This window comes from Canis lupus, chromosome 11 (assembly GCF_003254725.2).
Source record: "Canis lupus dingo isolate Sandy chromosome 11, ASM325472v2, whole genome shotgun sequence".
Taxonomy (NCBI): domain Eukaryota; kingdom Metazoa; phylum Chordata; class Mammalia; order Carnivora; family Canidae; genus Canis; species Canis lupus.
The window spans coordinates 21,551,319-21,570,857 of NC_064253.1; positions in this window are offsets into that span (position 1 = coordinate 21,551,319).

The following is a 19,539-nucleotide window of genomic DNA, read 5'->3' on the forward strand; positions in this document are numbered from 1 at the left end:
CTCTGTAGGGGTCTCTGGTCTAAGCACGCTAAACCCCCTGAGGTCCTGGAGCGTGGAGCGCTCATGCTGGAACTCTCCCCAGGCCCACGAGCTGCTCCATGGCTAACTGGAGGGCTCAGAGCTTCCCAGCCTGGTCATTCCCGCTCCACACACAAAGGCCCCGGCACACTCCTGGAGAGGGTGAGGCAAGGAAAGCCACTGAGTCACCCATGAGCGCAGGAAAGCCGCCTTTGGGAGGACAGGACCTCAAGGAGGCAGGGCAGAGCCAGATAGCTCTAGGGGAAGATGGGGCTCCAGAAATGTCACAGGAGCTAGGAGCAGATATCTCACCCTGGGTCAGTAAAGCCCAGGTGTGATGCTTGGACCAAAGGTCCTAAGTGTTCCCCTCCTCTCCAGCACCTCCTTGCCAAACCACCTTTCAGGACCCTGATTGTGGGAAGAGTTCCCCATACCCCACCTGCTCTGGGTCCCTTCTGGGGCTCCCCCAGGTGTCACTTTCAGATGAATCACACGAGTGTTCTTTGACTCACTGGCTGTGTGACTCTGGGCAACTGGGCTAACTGCTCAGCTGCAATTTCAGAGGGTTGGGGCAAGTTTAAAATGGGAAGCAAGCACTCCAAAAACACTGAAGAAATCTGGTGCAACATGGCATCCTCAGACCCTAGTGTTGACTGCTCCCCGCCACAGCCCCAAAGGAAGAGCTGAACCAGGCAGCAGGTTATGCCAGGCTTGGCTCTGCCACCTCCAGCCCCACCTTCCTTCTTTCTTGCCAGGTTCGGACTGGAGGGGGGCACCTGACCCAAGAGCAGCCAATCAGGTCCTCCCTTGCAATTATGAGCTAATAAACCCAGGTCAGGTATAACAGTGTTTCTTTGGAGGGAATGACCCTTCTCTCTCTCCAGTCATTCCATAAGCTTTGATGGAGCTAACTCCATCCCTGACTCCAGGCCCTTTCTTGGACCAATCAAAGCACTGCACCCTACTGGCTACAGGATGGACCAATGATCTTCGTCAGACTTCAGGGCTTTTGAAATAAAGACTTGCGCTGGGGCACCTGGGTGGCTCAGTTACTGAGTCTGCCTTTGGCTCAGGTTGTGATTCCAGGGTCCTGATACCAAGTCCTGCAACAGGCTCCCTGCAGGGGATAAGTAAAATCTTTATAAAATTTTTAAAAAAGACCCTAAGAATGAAACCAGTCCACAAAAGAGAAACAGACCATATCCTGGGGACATCCCAAGATAAGCACAATAAAAATTTTTCTCCTGCAGATCCAAAACAATGAGGTGTCCCAGATCTAAAACAGGTCCAAGAAGTTCCAACATCGTATCTATGATTTTTTTTAAATTATATATACATACACTCAGAGAAAAATATTGGAAAGAAATTTATTGGAGGATCCCTGGGTGACTCAGCAGTTTAGTGCCTGCCTTTGGCCCAGGGCGTGATCCTGGAGTCCCAGAATGGAGTCCCACATAGGGCTTCCTGCACGGAGCCTGCTTCTCCCTCTGCCTGTGTCTCTGCCTCTCTCTCTGTCTCTCATGAATAAATAAGTAAAATCTTTTTTTAAAAAAAAAAGGAAAGAAATATATTAAGTATTAATGGAAGTTGTGTTTCAATTTCTGGGAGTTTGTGACTCCTGGTCATCAGTTTGTGAGTTTGGGCTCCACGTTGGGTATAGAGTTTACAAAAAACTAAACTTTTTAAAAGATCAGTTTATGGGACTGATTTTTTTCCTTTAGTTCTTTCTATATCTCCCAAATATTCTTTAGTGAGATATAATACCTTTACTATAAAATGAGAGAACTTTTTTTTTTCCTGAAAGCCAAATGAGGTTGATCAGGAGAGGTAGTATAAAGTGATGCATTCCTGGAAAGCAATTAGGCAATATATAACAAGAATCATAAACCTACTCCTTTGACCTGCTCCTGGGAACCTATGCTAAAGCAATCCCAAGAAGGGGGAATACTAGCTTCAGAAAGATGTATGGCAGCCCAGGATGGAATACGGCCTGGTTTCCAGCTTGAGCAAATTGAAGCTTACACCCTCTATAGAGCATTCATAGCCTTGAGGAAAGGAGGTCACAAAGACTTCCGGTGGGGTAATATTTACTACAATGCTAATTGCAGGCAATTGTGTATTAGTATTACTGCAACATGACATTAAAAACTGTAGAGACGGGAATGCCTGGGTGGCTCAGTGGTTAAGGGTCTGCCTTTGGCTCAGGTCATGATCCTGGAGTCCCAGGATCAAGTCCCGCATCAGGCTCCCTGCATGGATCCTGCTTCTCCCTCTGCCTGTGTCTCTGCCTCTCTCTCTGTGTGTCTCTCATGAATAAATAAATAAAATCTTTTAAAAAATAATAATAAAAATAAAAAATATAGAAACAGAATAATGACCTCCCAAAGATGTCTATGCCCTAATCACCCAGATCTAAACATATGTTACCTTACATATCAGAAGTAATTTAACAGACATGATTATGTGCAGGATCTTGAAATGGATAGGTGAACCTAGACTGTCCGGGTGGGCCCTCTGTACTCACGGTGGTGTTATGAAGGAAGACAAGAGACTCGGGGCAAGGGGAGGTGATGTAACAACAGAAGCAAAGGTCAGAGAGAAAGATTGGAAGATGCCTTTCTGTTGACCTTGATGGTGGCAGAAAGGGTCATGAGCCACGTGATGCAGACAGCCCGGAAGCTGGAAAAGATAAGGAAACAGAGTCTCCTCTCAAAACCTCTAGAAGGAACCAGCCCTTGCTGACACCTTAACTTTAGCCCAGTGAGACTAATTTTGAACTTCTGACCTGAACTAAATCTAAATTGTTTTAAGCCCCTAAGCCTATTGTAGTTGTTTTGTTTTTTAAGATTTTATTTATTTGACAGAGAGAGAGCACAAGCACGCAGAGCAGTAGGCAGTGGCAGAAGGAGAAGCAGGCTCCCCACTGAGCAGGGAGCCCAATGCAGGGCTCAATCCCAGGACCCTGGGATCATGACCTGAGCTGAAGGCAGATGCTTAACCGACTGAGCCACCCAGGTGCCCCCAGGTAGTTTTTTATAATAGCCTAGGAAACTAATACACAAACCTCGGAAGACAATACTATAAATGATTTGTTAGACTGCTTAGTCAGCTCAGAGTACTAAAACAGAAAACCAAAGACTAGGTGTCTTAAACTTAACAGACATTAATTTCTCACAGTTCTAGAGGCTAGAAGTCTGAGATTGGGAGGGGGCGGGCAGCATGGTTGGGTTCTTGGTGAGAGCCCCCTTCCTGCTTATGTCCTCACATGGCTTTCCTTGGTGTGAGCACAGAGAGAAAGAGGAAGAGGGTGGGGAAGGTGGAGGGGGAAGGGGGAAGGGGAAGGGGGAAGGGAAGGAGAGAGAGATCCCCTGTCTCCTCCTCTTTTTATAAGGGCATTATTCACATCAGGGGGCCCCACCCTCATGACCTCATCTAACCTTAATTACCTCCCAAAGGCCCCACCTCCTAATATATTCCCGTTGGGGGTTACAGTTTCAACATTTGAATTTGAGGGAGGACAGAAACATGCAGTCCGTAATAAATGGCAAGGTTCTAAGTGTTTTTGTTTTTGTTTTATTTTCTCTAAGTTTCAACTTTCACACAGTGTGGGAAACAAATTAAAATCAAACAATTATGAAAAGAGGCAGGGATTTCTGCTATGTAAAACCACCTGTGATTTGGAACGCAGATCTAATGTTACTGTATGGCAAACCTGAGCCTCATCCAGGTCCAGCTCTGGTACTTGTAAGGGCCCTGGAGAGGGACACCAGTGTGTGTGCAAGCGCCTGCGTGTGTGGGGGTGGGGCTGAGAGTATTAGGTAGAACTGACTTGGGCTAATATACTACCAGAGACCTCTGAGCTAAAAGAGGGTAGGACTTTGTCCTTTGCTCAGCATGTACTGGGTCCTACAAAAGATGAAGAAAACCAGGCAAATATTCAGATAGGATCCCCTTTACTGCAAGAGACAGGGAATCTCTTTTCCAGACCCCACCAGTAAGTGGATGCATGCAGCATGGCCTGAAGACAGAAACAAAAATGCCTCTTGCCCTTGACTTGCATGCACTGCTCAAAGGTCTGGGACTTGAGGAAGAATTTCCCAATTTCTGCACCATGTCCTCTGCTAACAGGCAACACATTATTTGAAATGTGCGTGAGGTCAGATGCAGTTAAAATGGCCTTGTATCTGGTCCCAGCACGGTAGGGCTGCCCCAGGGATGCTTGTTTCCAGGTACTGTTCGTCCAAGGAGTCCTGTGGCTTACATGCTGCGCAAGCACAGGCAAAGGGGATGTGTGGGGCTGAGATCCTGTCCAGACATGGCTCAGGAAGCCTTGGGTCCTGACAAGACTGTTGTCGACCACAAGGAAGCAGTTATGTTTCTGCTGCTGGGCACCTTTCTGAAACCCATATGGAAGCATCCAATGGCAGCTGAGGCCCATGTGCCCCTACACCAGGCACACTCGTCCGTCCGTCTTTCCCACTAAAAGCTGCCTTTTCCTGCCATGCAATCTAAAGCAGGTTCTTTTCTCCCCTCTCTTCTTACTCTGAGGTCAGCCCTCTGTTTCCTTTTTAGCGTGTAGCACACTTCAAAATTCTTTCACACTTGTTTTGCTCTTGATTCTCCATCTCCCTCCTTAAAATGCTGCTCACATTGCAGGTGTTCAGTAAATGGTGAGTAAACAAATGTCTAAATAGATGGTGAGTGGCACACACTGTAAAAGGAGGTGACTGACTTCTATGCAGGTGGCACACTTTAAGGACCGCCGTTCTCGGTCCTCCTGGCCAGACAGCTAGAAATCGTGCCCAAGGATTGTCATTGATCATCCAGGAGGAAAGGCCTCAAAGCCTTATTGTGGGTGGAGGGCTGTTTAATCTGCATGTGTAATAAGGAATTTAATCTTACTTCATTCTAAGAGAGGTCTGGAACTTGCCCTTAGCTTCTGGAAAATAATCTCTGAGCCCTTGCGAGGTCATGCCAGATAGGACTATCTTCATTTAGGGTGAGGGCTGGCCACACAGGATAAACTAACAATGTGATTCAGAGGAGGGACCAGTTACTAACTAGATAAACTAACAATGTGATTTAGGGTGGGAGCTTTGAGTCACACAGTAGCAGCTGGACCTCCAGAGGGACTGGATGTTGATATCAGCTACGTGGACAATTGACTATGGAGCCCCAGTAAATCTCTGGTCACCAAGGCTCAAGAGAACTTCCCTAGTTGGCAATATTCCATATCCATCACTGTAACCATAATGGCCCTTGGTGAGTTCTGCAAGTCCTTTTAGTAAATTATTACATATAAAGGTGATCTTGACTGGGCGGCCCCGGGTGCTCAGCAGTTTGGCGCTGCCTTCGGCCCAGGGCCTGGTCCTGGAGACCCAGGATTGAGTCCCATGTCGGGCTCCCTGCATGGAGCTTGCTTCTTGCTCTCCCTGTGTCTCTGCCTCTCTCCATCTCTCATTAATAAATAAATAAATAAATAAAGTCTTTTTAAAAAGAAATTTAAAAAAAAAATAAAGGTGATCTTGGAGACCCTGAAACTTGCAACTGGTGTCAAAAGGGGCATGGTTTGGGCAGCCCCAGTGGTGCAGCGGTTTAGTGCCGCCTGCAGCCCAGGACGTGATTCTGGAGACCCAGGATCGAGTCCCACATCGGGCTCCCTGCATGGGGCCTGCTTCTCCCTCTGCCTGTGTCTCTGCCTGTCTCTCTCTCTCTCTCTCTGAATGAATACATAAATAAATCTTTTTTAAAAAGGGGGGGGGCATGGTTTGATAGACTGCTCTCTCTCACGTAGCACTTCCCCTAAGCCACCCCCCACTCCCATTCCCAAACACAGGTACACACGCATACACTCTGTAGGAAGAGGACTGTCCTGGTTTCTCCAGGCTGACCAAGGTCTACTCTCAGACCAAGCATCTGCCCTAGCTGAGACTATACTGCCTACTGGTTCTTATTCCCAAAGCCTCCTCCAGGAGCTCCAGGACAGTAGTTGCTTCCTCACTGGCCTCACCACAGGGACCTCCTCTGTCCTGGCCGATGAGAGGGACTTTCTTGCTGATATGGACAGTGACAGGTAGGCAGGCAACAAATCAGCAGCCAGGTTGGCTACTGAGCCAAAGTGTCCCTGCCATTGCCCCCACCCCAGTCTCTCATGCCTCACCCCCCTCCCCAGGACCTACTATAGTCCTTGCTGGTGGAGACACTGTGGGGCTTGGGCTGATCACCAGAGTTTCCTCTGGAAATGCCATAGCTTGCCTAAAACTAGTTAGGCCTCTCCTTCCTCTAACGCCCCAGTTTTCCCCCCACTGCCCAGCTGGAGACCATGGAGCCAGAGACACAGCCCTTCCTGCCAGCACAGCCCAAGGGAGCGGCAGCCTCAGATGCCTCTCGACGTTCAGAAGTTTCAGGTTCAAATCTAAACTAGGGATCCCTGGGTGGTGCAGCGGTTTAGCGCCTGCCTTTGGCCCAGGGCGCGATCCTGGAGACCCGGGATCGAATCCCACGTCGGGCTCCCGGTGCATGGAGCCTGCTTCTCCCTCTGCCTATATCTCTGCCTCTCTCTCTCTCTCTGTGTGACTATCATAAATAAATAAAAAAAAAAAAAAAAAAAAAAAAAAAAAAATCTAAACTTAGCAGCCCTGCTGCCCCGGGATTACAAAACAAGTTCTTCCATGACTCTTACGTAAGAAGATTAGGCCTTCTATCCTTCCCATTCCCTCCCCAGTTCCTCCTCAACCCTGGGGAGATACTGGCTTTCCATTAACTGAGCCAAGGGCCTCCCCATATCAAGGACCCCACCTCTTCTCTCTATAAGCCCCAGACACAAACCTCATAAGTCCACACATCATCAGTCTGCAGGAGAAGACACCCAGTTTTGTTTCCTTTCTGCCTTCTGTGGTTTAAGCATGATCCTGCCCAGCCACAGGGGACTACACCATATGACCTCTCCATGATCCTGAGCATCAGCCTCCTCAAAAGAGGAGGAAACAAGCCTTATTTTCCAGGGATTATAGAACAGACTGCTTGTTGACAAAGCCTTCTGAGGGAAATAAGTAAATAAAGCTACCAAGGACTTAAGAGACACAAGTGGTCTATAGGAAAACCCAGCCCCCAGAACCACAAACTTCGAATGCAGAAATGAAAAGCAATGTTTCTGAAAATGTGGTGCACCTGAGAATCACCCGGAGGGCTCCTGGCACATGCAGGTGGTGGGGTCTCCCTACTCAAGGTGCTCCATTAATATTTTGGGGGGTGGGGCCACCACCTGCATTTTTCAGAAGCACCCCAAGTGGTCCTCAGAGAAATACCATGACCTTACATAACCTCACAGAGAGAAATTCAGGGTGCGGCTGCGCCAAACACCAACTCCCTCAGGCAGGTTTAAAGAGTATCAATTCAGGGATCCCTAGGTGGCGCAGCAGTTTAGCGCCTGCCTTTGGCCCGGGGCGCAATCCTGGAGACCCGGGATCGAATCCCACATTAGGCTCCCGGTGCATGGAGCCTGCTTCTCCCTCTGCCTGTGTCTCTGCCTCTCTCTGTGTGTGACTATCATAAATAAATTAAAAAAAAAAAAAAAAGACTTTTCAAAAAAATAAAGAGTATCAATTCAGAACATTTTTATTTATAGCCCTCTTTTTCAAGATCCAAGGTCTGTGCGTTGTAATGAGGGATGACTCCCTAGGAAGATGCTTCACTTTTGCCCTGCAGCCTGTCCCTCCACTCAGAGTTCACTCATTCAGCCAAAATTCATGTAGGTTCCTATTTTCCAGACATTGCCCTAAAAAAGTGGCAATATAATGTAATGATGGGTATAAACACTGTTCCTTTCCTTGTGGAAAAGACAGACTTTGCTCAAATCACCATATAAATAAACATATGATGATGATCTCCAGTGTTATGGAAGAAAGTTTCTGGGCAGCCCGGGTGGCTCAGTGGTTTAGTGCCGCCTTTGGGCCAGGGTGTGATCCTGGATACCCACCAGGATCAAGTCCCATGTCAGGCTCCCTGCATGGAGCTTGCTTCTCCCTCTGCCTGTGTCTGTCTCATTCTCTCTGTGTCTCTCATGAATAAATAAATAAAATCTTTAAAAAAAGTTTCTTAGAAACATTCATTCTTTCAACAAACATGTACTAAGTTCCTACAGTGGGCCAGACACTCTGGTAGGTGTCCAGGACTCAGCACTGAACTAAAAAGACATAATCCCTCCCCTCTTGGGGCTTACTGTCTCATGGGCAAGGCTAAAAGTTAGCCAATAAATATGAACTATAATGTCAAGTGCTGGTAAATGTCCAGTAGAAAGCAAAGGCCTTTCCAAGGAGGGAACTTTTTAAGCAGAAACAAAGTGAGTAAGTGAATCTTTAATGGAAAGGCTGACCTGACCTGAGGAAGGTGGGCATGGTGGGTTGTCTGCAAAGGTGATGGCCAGTTCCTCCCAATTATCAAGCGTCTTTCATCAAGAGGTGGAGTCTAATCCTATGTCCCAGCAATTGTACTGCTGGGTATTTACCCCAAAGATATAGATGTAGTGAAACGAAGGGGCACCTGCATCCCAATGTTCTTAGCAGTGATGTCCACAGTAGCCAAACTATAAAAGGCACCATGGTGTCCTTTGACAGATGAATGGATGAAGAAGATGTGAGATAGATGATAAATAGATAGAATGGATTATTACTCAACTATCAAAAAGGGTGAATATCTACCATTTACATTGACATGGATGGAACTGGAGGGTATTATGCTGAGTGAAATAAGTCAATTGGAGAAAGACAATTATCATATGGTTTCGCTCATACGTGGAATATAAGAAACAGCACAGAGGATCATAGGGGAAGGGAAAACAGAATGGAAAGAAAGCAGAGAGGAAGACAAACCACAGAGACTCTTACCCTGGGAAACAAACTGAGGGTTGCTGGAGGGGAAGTGGGTGAGGGGATGGGGTGTTTGGGTGATGAGCACTGAGGAGGGCACTTGATGGGATGAGCACTGGGTGTTATATGAAACTGATGAATTATTGAAAACTACACCTGAAACTAATGATGTACTACATGTTGGCAAATTGAATTTAAATAAAAAAAAAAATACAGCACCCCGGGTGGCTCAGAGGTTTAGCGCCACCTTCAGCCCAGGGCGTGATCCTGGAGACCCAGGATCGAGTCCCACGTCGGGCTCTCTGCATGGAGCCTGCTTCTCCCTCTGCCTGTGTCTCTGACTCTCTGTATGTCTCTCATGAATAAATAAATAAATAAATAAATAAATAAATAAATAAATAAATAAATGAAAGAGGTGGAGTCTCCTTCCCCTCCTGTTAAAACTTAACTGGCCTTGGATCCTGTTCTGACCAACTGAATGTGGTAGAAGGAACAGTGCGCCAGTTCTAGGCCTAGACTTTAGAGGCAAGGAGTTTTCCTTCTCCATCTTCTGTAGCCCCAGTCCCCCAGATAAGTGCAACTCTCCTGCAGGAGAGAGAGGCTGAGCTGCCTCCTTACCCCCACTCTCAGCCCCAGGTACCAGATAGATATGTGAGACTAGCCATCTATAGAACATTCCAGCCCTGGCCAGGTCTCAGCTCAACGCAACCACAAGTGTGGCCTCAGGTGAAACTGCATGGAATACAACAGTCCAACTGAGCCACAGCAGTGGCCCAGGCTTGGGATGAGGGAGGCTCAGGCAGTGGTGAAAACAGCCCCAGAGGTGGGAAGGTGGATAAGGTAGATTAAAAAAGGAAGCAGAACCTGTAGGACTCAACGTTGGAGGTGACATTTCTGTAACTAGAGCTGATGCCATCCCTACTGAGCTGGGAGCATAGGGAAGGGGCAGGTGTGCAGAAGATGGGAAGTGTGGGTTTGGCCATTGGAGGTGCCAACCTCCTGCCTTCTCCCCCATCAACCCCCTGCCCCCATACCCCTTTACCCCCACTAGGGTAGCCTATGGGAGGCAGCTACCTCTGGGATCACCAGCAGTCTAGCCAAGGGGAGTGGTTGAGGAATAAGAAGCTGAGCATGACCCCCTCTCGAAGGGTCCCTGTCCTGATCCAAACCCAGATCAGAGAATTTCTAGGGAGGAGGGACCATTGTGTCTGCAGAAAAAAGGAAAAGAGAAATAAATAAGTTGGCCTGATTTTTTTTTTCTTTTTAACAAGCACATCCTTGAACATTTGACCAAAATGATGGGGAAATGTCCTGTTCCCACTAGCTCCCTTGGTTGCTGCACACCCCAGCTGTCTTATTTGGGGCTGCCCTGGCCCATCCTTAAGGAAAGGCTCTTAATGGGCAGCACTGCTGGCGCCCACCCACCAGCCAAGTTGCTCCAGTCCCCGGGTTTGTTGTGTTGCCATAGGTGCACTCCCAGCCTTGCACCAGCAGGTGCCAGCACACACCGCACCTGATGCCCAGATCATTCTCAAGAGTCCTTCCCGCGTGAGACAGGCCTCAGTGTCCCTCTTTTACATCCCCAGTTCATCTTCATGCAAAGATTTTAGGCTCACTAGGGTGCTGGACTGGTTCTCTTTTCTTTTCTTTTTAAAATATTTTATTTACTTATTCATAAGAGACACAGAGAGAGAGGCAGAGACATAGGCAGAGGGAGAAGCAGGCTCCCCACAAGGAGCCAGATGTGGGACTTGATCCCAGACCCCAGGATTACGCCCTGAGCTGGAGGCAGACGCTCAGCCGCTAAGCCACCCAGGCGTCCCTGGACTGGTTCTCTGAGCCAACCCATGGGCAGTGCATTTGGCAATATTCAGGGATATTTTTGATTGTTACAACAGGAGAGGATGTGGCATTGGCCTCTACTGGACGGAGGTCCAGGGTGCTGCTAAACATCTTACCCAAGGCAGCCCTCTGCAACAAAGCATTATCTAACCCAAAATATCAACAGCGCCAAGATCAAGAAACACAGATTGAATCAGATTCTCAAATGTCGGCCCATGTCATCTTAGCCGTCTCCCTGGATCAGGGCCGACTGCACCAGGGCTGATCCCAGCCTCCCCTTCTCCAGCCAGCATGAGCTCTCCAAGCTCTCCGATTGCCTCCTGCACCTCCAGCAGCTCCCTCCTCCTTCCTTCAGACTTCACCTCATTCATACTTCAGTTAATCCCTAGGCAGTGAGCGTGTCCAAGGCACTAGTGCTGGCCCGGGAGAGACCACAGAGGACAAAAGCAGACCCAGTCCCTGCCTTCCTTCAGGGAGCTCACAGGCTGCAGGGGGAGATAATGTTTGCAAAAGTGACAGGTGCTATGTGGACACAAGCAAGACAATAAAACATCAACTATTACAGAGGAGGCCAGTGTTAACCAAGTTTGGAGAGGTCTCTGAAAAGGTGTCAGCTGAGCTAAGATCTGAAGAAGGAATGACTCTCTTTTATTGAAGAGACAATAAAACCAGCAGTAGTTTCTTTAGTCTTCACAGCCCTCTCACCACCCACCAACCATAACTGCAATTGTGTTCTTTTTTTGTATAATAAATGCATTCCCAGACCTTGTCCACCTCTTGCTACAGCATCTCAACCATCCCTTAAGTGTGTGTGATACACACTTGATAAATATATTGTGTCACATCTTTCCCCATTTTGCTATATGTTTTGCTGATGATAATTTGTAACAGGTTCAGTGTTTCAGCAAGGATTTTCTTTTCTTTTCTTTTTTTTCAGATTTATTTATTCATGAGAGACACACAGAGAGAGGCAGAAACATAGGCAGAGGGAGAAGCAGACTCCCTGTGGGGAACCTGATGCGGGACTTGATCCCAGGACCCTGGGATCAGGATCTGAGCCAAAGGCAGATGCTCAACCACTGAGTCACCCAGGCATCCCCCAGGGAGGATTTTCTAAATGATTCCCTAGTTGTTCATTTACACCATGGTAAATGACATCCATATACTCAAATAAAGCTTCAGGAATCACTCAACTCACCAATTCAACTGGCCTGAATCATCCTTTGTCCTCTTACCTCCTAAGAGTGTTTACCAAAGTAGGTGAGATGTCCACGATCTCAGGGTGGGAAGGGCCTTTGAGGCCAGGGAAGCTGGTGGCAGGCACATCAGGGATCATCCAGGAATCTTGATAAAGTATGGATTCCTCGGCCCTGCCCCCTTTGTCCCATCAGGATTCCAGGTATAGGTCAGTGTGGAGGGTTTACAATAATAAGTCCACTAATCCCTTCCCAAACCTCTCTTCAAAAAAGTGGATCCTAATTCCCCTCTCCCTGAATGTGGACCAGAGTTTTCAGTGACTTGTTTCTAATGACAAAATACAGCAGAAGTGATGCCATACGACTCCCAAGGCAGGTCTGAAAAGACATTGGAGCTTCTCTCTTGCTCTCTAGGATTACTCACTCTAAAAGAACCCGATGGCCATGTCAGAAGGACATTAGAGCAGCCCCACAAGAGGCCAAATGTGGGGAGGAATGAAGTCCTCCCATCAACAGCTGTTCCTGGGTGTCGAGGACAGTCTCAGTTTTGACACTTAAAGTCTTACCTACAAGTCAGGAAACCTCTTAATCTAATCCTGTGCAAATGGAGACAAGTGGTCACCCTAACAGGCAGCACTAATTTGCCAGCCTCTTGAGGGAGCCACCTTGGAGGCAGGTCCTCCAGCCCGCCAAGCCTCCGGATGAGCATAGCTCTGGCCAACATTTTACTGCTACTTCATGAGAGCCTGTGAGCCTAATAACACAACTGAATCATTCCTGAACCCCGACTTACAGAAAGTATGCAACATCATAAAGGTTGATTGTTTTAAGCCACTACCTTTGGGGATAATTTATTATACATAATAGTTAAGTAATATACTCAGGAATCTATTTTGTCACACTTCTGGGTGATTTGGTATATGAATCAGCATTTGGTTGTGTTTTTTTTTTTTAAGTTTATTTATTTAATTAATTATTTGACAGAGAGCACAAGCGGGGGTGCAGCAGAGGGAGAGGGAGAAGCAAGCTCTCTGTGGAGCAGGGAGACTGACACGGGGCTGGATCCCAGAACCATGCATCAGGATCAGGACCTGAGCTGGAAGGCAGATAGATGCTTAACCAACTGAGCCAGCCAGGCACCCCACGAATCAGCATTTGTGAACTATGGATCTGGTCTTATTCCATAAAGCAGCACTGGCCAATAGAATTTTCTGCAGTGATGGAACAGTCATATATCCGTGCTGTCCCCTGACAGCTGCTAGCCACATGTGGCTAAGCATTAGAAATGTGGCTGGGGATGTCTGAGTGGTTTGTGGTTGGGCATGTCCCTTTGGCTCAGGTCATGATCTGTCTGCTTATGTCTCTGCCTCTCTCTGTCATAGATAGATAGATAGATAGATAGATAGATAGATAGATAGATAGAAATGTGGCTGGTACGACTGAGGAGCTGAATTTTAAATTCAATTTTAATTTTAATGAACTAAACTTTAAACAGTATACCTTTATGCTTCCATGAATGTAATTCTCTCAAAATGATAATATTACAGAGATGGAAAACAGAAGCAGTTATCAGGAACTAAGGATGGTGGGGGGAAGGGTGGGGGAAGACTGCAGGAGTACCACGTGAGTGAGCTTTGTGGTGAGGAAATAGCGCTAGATCTTGATTATGGAGGTGGATACACAAACTTATACATGTGAGAAAGTGACATAGGACACTACACGCATTGTACCAATGCAAATTTCCTGGTTTTGATATTGTGCTACAGTCATACAAAATGTAACCATTGAGGGAAGTGGGGGCAAGGGTACAGACCTCTCTTCAGGATCACGCCCTGAACCCAAGGCAGACGCTCAATCACTGAGTCACCCAGGTATCCCGACCTCTCTCCTATTTTTGCAACTTCCTGTAAATCTATGATTATTTCAAAATAAAAAGGTTTTAAAAAATTTATATAGGAGGGTGCCTGGGTGGTTCAGTTGGTTAAGTGTCTGGCTCTGGCTCAAGTCATGATTCCAGGGTCCTAGGATCGAGTCTGGCATCAGGTTTCCTGCTTGGCAAGGAATCTGCCTCTCCCTCGGCCCTTTCCCCCTACTCGTGATCTCTTTCTCTCTCTCACTCTCTCTTTCCCTCAAATAAATGAGTAAAATCTTTAAAAACAATTTAAATACAAAATAAGCATAAAGCATCAGATAGCACACATGGCTAGTGCCTATTATGTTGGACAGTGAGGTCCTAAATAATGTAACAGATCCCCCAGCAATATCTTCTGGTCATTTATTTTTTAAGACAGTTTATTTTTATTTATTTATTCTTAAAGATGTTATTTATTTATTAGTGACAGGGAGAGAGAGAGGTAGAGACACAGGCAGAGGGAGAAGCAGGCTCCATGCAGAGAGCCTGTCGTGGAAATTGATCCTGGGTCTCCAGGATCACGCCCTGGGCTGAAGGCGGTGCTAAACCACTAAGCCACCCGGGTTGTCCTCTTCTGGTCATTTAGCACCTGTTTAGAACTTCTATTGACCAGAAACTCACTGAGCCACAAGTTCCTGTTTGGCAACTCTAATCATAAGAAAAACTCAGACCAATGCATCTCAGGGTAAAGGAGTTTTCTCTTCAGCTCTCCATTTGTGCTAGAATCATGAATTAGGCCTAGATTTGCTAGACCAAGGCTTTTGTCCCAAGGAGACCAAGAGACCCAACAGCAAATGCTCCAGGGTCACCTGGCTGGCTCAGTGGGAAGAACATGCAATTCTTGATCTCAGGGGTCCTGATTTCAAGCCCCATGTTGGGTATAGAGATTACTTACTTGTATAAACAAACAAATGAATCTTTTATTTTTTAAAAAAGATTTTATTTATTTATTCATGAGAGACACGGAGAGAGAGAGAGGCAGAGACACAGGCAGAGGGAGAAGCAGGCTCCATGCAGGGAGCCCCACGTGGGACTTGATCCCAGGACTCCAAGATCACGCCCTGGACCAAAGGCAGGCGCTAAACCACTGAGCTAAATCACTCCCCAGGGATCCCCACAAATAAATCTTTTTAAAAAGAAAGAGAAGGGATCCCTGGGTGGCGCAGCGGGTTGGCGCCTGCCTTTGGCCCAGGGCGCGATCCTGGAGACCCGGGATCGAATCCCACATCGGGCTCCCAGTGCATGGAGCCTGCTTCTCCCTCTGCCTATGTCTCTGCCTCTCTCTCTCTCTCTCTCTCTCTCTCTCTCTCTCTCTGTGTGACTATCATAAATAAATAAATAAATAATTAAAAAAAATAAATAAAATAAAAAAATTAAAAGAAAGAGAAGGGGTGCCTCGGTGGCTCAGTCAGTTAAGCTTCTGTCTTCAGCTTGGGTCATGATCCTGGGGTCCTGGATCGAGCCCCACATCAGACTCCCTGCTCAGTGGAGAGTCTGCTTCTCCCTCTCCATCTGCTTCTCCCCCTGCTCATGCTCTCTCTGTCTCTGAAATAAATAAAATCTTTTAAGAGAATAAAAAAGAAAGAGAAGAAAGAAAATAAAATGCTCCAGCCACCACTTCCATCCTATCACTTGTCACTCACTCATGAGACAGGCTACAAGCACCTCATCCTGGAGAGCCACGTTGTGTGGGATCAACACAGCGTTAGGAACAACTGTTTACTGACTATCCAGCTCATCAAGACAGAACAAAAGCCAGACATAGACTTTTCTTTGTTCCTTCTTTAAAAAAAAAAATAAAAATAGGGACTCCCAGGTGGCTCAGAGGTTTAGTGCCTGCCTTTGGCCCAGAGCGTGATCCAGGAGTCCTAGGATTGAGTCCCACATCCTGCATTGGGCTCCCTGCATGGAGCCTGCTTCTTCCTCTGCCAGTGTCTCTGCCTCTCTCTGTGTGTCTCTCATGAATAAATAAATAATAAAAATCTTTAAAAAATAAAAATAAATTTAAAAGTAAATAAAAATTTTAAAAAAGTATTTTATTTACTTATTTGACAGAGAAAGAGCACAAGCAGAGGGAGTAGCAGGCAGAGGGAGAGGGAGAAGCAGACTCTTCGCTAAGCAGGAAGCCTGATGTGGGGCTCAATCTCAGGGTCCTGGGATTGTGACCTGAGCCAAAGGCAGATGCTTAACCGACTGAGCCACACAGGCACCCCCAGACATAGGATTTTCAACAACGAGGAACTTTAAAGACCTCCAGGTCTTGGGATGCCTGAGTGACTCAGTGGTTGAACTTCTGCCTTCGGCTCAGGGTGTGATCCTGGGTTCCTGGGATCGAGTCCCACGTCAGGCTCCCTTCGTGGAGCCTGCTTCTCCCTCTGCCTGTATCTCTGCCTCTCTCTCTCTCTCTCTCATGAATAGATAAATAAAATCTTTAAAAAAAAAAAAAAAAAAGACCTCCAGGTCTTATCCTTGCCTTGTACAGATTTTATAATAAAAATGAAGACTTGCAGTAAATCTGTAGGGATTATATTCACTTCGTTCAAAAAAGCCTGTATTCCCTGTGGTGTTCTTTTTTTTTTTTAATTTTTATTTATTTATGATAGTCACACAGAGAGAGAGAGAGAGAGGCAGAGACACAGGCAGAGGGAGAAGCAGGCTCCATGCACCGGGAGCCCGATGTGGGATTTGATCCCAGGTTTCCAGGATCGTGCCCTGGGCCAAAGGCAGGCGCTAAACCGCTGCGCCACCCAGGGATCCCCCCTGTGGTGTTCTGAAGAGGTTCCCATCCCGGCCATCTGTGAATTTTACAGATTCCTTTTATATAGCGAAAGGGACTCAGTTAAGGATCTTGAGATAGAGAGATTACCCTGCATTACCCAGATGGATCCTGAATGCTATTGCAGGTGTTCTTATAAGAGAGAGCCTTTACAGAAGGAGGAGACCCTGGGACAATGGACAAAAGAGGGGTCCTTTACAGAAGGAGGAGACCCCGGGACAATGGAAGTAAGATGCTACTCTGCTGACTTTGTAGATGGGGAAGAGACCTGAGGCCAAGGAATGCAGCTCCAGACACGAGAAAAGGTACAGAAACAGTTTCTGTCCTAGCATCTTGGAGGGAGCATGCCCTGACAACCTTGGTTTGGGGACCAGTGAAACCATTTCAGAGTTCTGGCCTTTAGAACTGGAAGACTACGAACTTGTGCTGTTTTAAGCCACTAGATTTGTGGTAATAGCAGCATTAGCAAACTGATGTGTTACCTCACAATACTACATCTGCCCTTACCTTTTGACCCAGAAAACCACTTCTAGGAATTTACTCTGAAGAAACACCTCCAGCAATACAAAATATGTCTGCAAAGGGTTATTCATTGCAGAATTGTATATAACTGCACAATATGGAAACCACCTAAATGTCCATGCACAGGAGAATGGTTGAATAAACTATGGTGCGCCACATAACAGAGTAGCTTGCAGCTGGGAAGAAAAAGAAAGAACTGGATACAAATTGATTCCCAAGAGATATTAAAGTAAAAGAAAGGAAAAATGCAAAAGAGTGCCTGGGTGGCTCAGGTGGTGAAGCATCAGACTCTTGGTTTCGGCCCAGGATGTGTGATCCCCTGGGTGGTGAGGTTGAGCCCCAAGTCTGGCTCCCTGCTCAATGGGGAGTCTGCTTGTCCCTCTCTCTCTGCCCTGCCTCCTGCTCGTGTTCTCTCTCTCTAAAATGGATAAATAAATCTTTTTTTAAATGTTTTTAAGATTTTATTTATTTATTTATTCATGAGAGACACAGAGAGAGAGAGAGAAAGAGGCAGAGACATAGGCAGAGGGAGAAACAGGATCCAAACAGGGAGCCTGATGTGGGACTTGATCCCGGGTCTCCAGGATCACACTCTGGGCTGAAGGTGGCACTAAACTGCTGAGCCACCCGGACTACCCTAAAAAAAATTTTTTTAAGAGTACCTATGGTATACTACATTTTATGTGAGAAAGAAGTGAAGGGGTATAAGAAAATAAATATGTATATACATCTGAACATGGTCCAAAAAGAAGTTGAGGAAGGAGAAACTACTAATTAATGAGAGTGCTAACGTACAGGAAGGAGTGGACACTGGCAGGGGGAGGGAATGAGAGCAGACAGCAGTAACAAAGAGTGCCACTCCTCTCCGCCAATCTCTTTGTACAGTTCGGAGTCTTAAAACCTGATGCTAATACTTCACATACCAAAAAATCATAGTAATAATAATCCAAATCAACCAGGATGTGGGGTGCCTCAAATGGAATACAAAGGATAAGAAATGAATTTAACTTTATTAGAAAGAAATAACAAAGCCAGCCACACCAGAGAGTGGGGAAGAAAAGAGCTGGTCTTAATAAATTAGGGAAATATGATTTTTTGATGGCACACGCCAAGACTGAAGACAACAAAAAGAATATGCACCCATATTTTAGTTAGTGAATTTGTTCCTCAGAAGGCTGTGGTTTGGCAATTCTAAAACCTCTTCATGTGCAGGGCTCCTGGCTGGGTCAGTCAGAAGAGCATGCAACTCTTGATCTCGGGGTTTTGTGCATTTGAGCCCTACGTTGGGTGTAGAGTTTACTTTAAGATAAATAAATAAAAACTCTTTTTTAAAAATGAAAAGATAGGGCAGCCTGGGTGGCTCAGTGGTTTAGCGCTGCCTTCAGCCCAGGGCGTGATCCTGGAGTCCTGGGATCGAGTCTCACATCAAGCTCCCTGCATGGGAGGGAGTAAATCCTAATTTACTTAGGATGGTGAGGTAAGGCCACAGCTAAGGCCTGAAAAAAACTCAAAGAGCACACCATGTAAATATCTGGGACAAGAGTGATCCAAGCAAAGCAAACAGCAGGTGCAAAGGCCCTGAGGTGGCAATAAGTCTGACATCCTTGAGAAGCAGCAAAAAGTTGAGTATGGCTAGAATAAAGCCAGGGAGGGTGGAAGGGTAAGAAGGGAGGTTTGAAGAAAGGCAGATGCAGAGCCTACAGGGTTTTGCTTGCGATGGTCAGGAGTAGAGACTTTATTTCTTGTCCAAATGCCAGTGACTCCTCCTCTCCATCCCAAACATCACTCACAAGGTAAATACACATGGGACAGCATGAGGCAGATGCTTAAGAGTTCAAAATAACTACAGCCTTATTCTAAAAGCATGAAAGGACTGTTTATTTTTTTAAGATTTTATTTATTTATTAGAGACAGAGAGAGAGAGAGAGGCAGAGGCACAGGCAGAGGGAGAAGCAGGCTCCATGCAGGGAGCCCGACGTGGGACTCTATCCCAGGTCTCCAGGATCACACCCTGGGCTGCAGGTGGCGCTAAACTGCTGCACCACCGGGGCTGCCCTGAAAGGACTTTTTTAAAAAAGAGATCTCTATTCTCCCAAGCCTTTTCTTGGTTGGAACTGCTATAAAACCTTTGTTTGTAGAATGTTCTGGAATATTCTCTAAGCTTTCATCTGATTCAACACATTCTGCACCAGTTAAGTCCTTTCACCCTTTGCTAATTTGCCCATGACAACTAAAGTAGTTCTGTTTAGCATCAATAAGACAGTAAGTTCCAGGGACGCCTGGGTGGCTCAGTGGTTGAGCGTCTGTCCTGGGCCCAGGGCGTGATCCTGGAGTTCAGGGTTGGAGTCCCACATTGGGCTCTCTGCAGGGAGCCTGCTTTTCCCTCCGCCTATGTCTCTGCCTCTT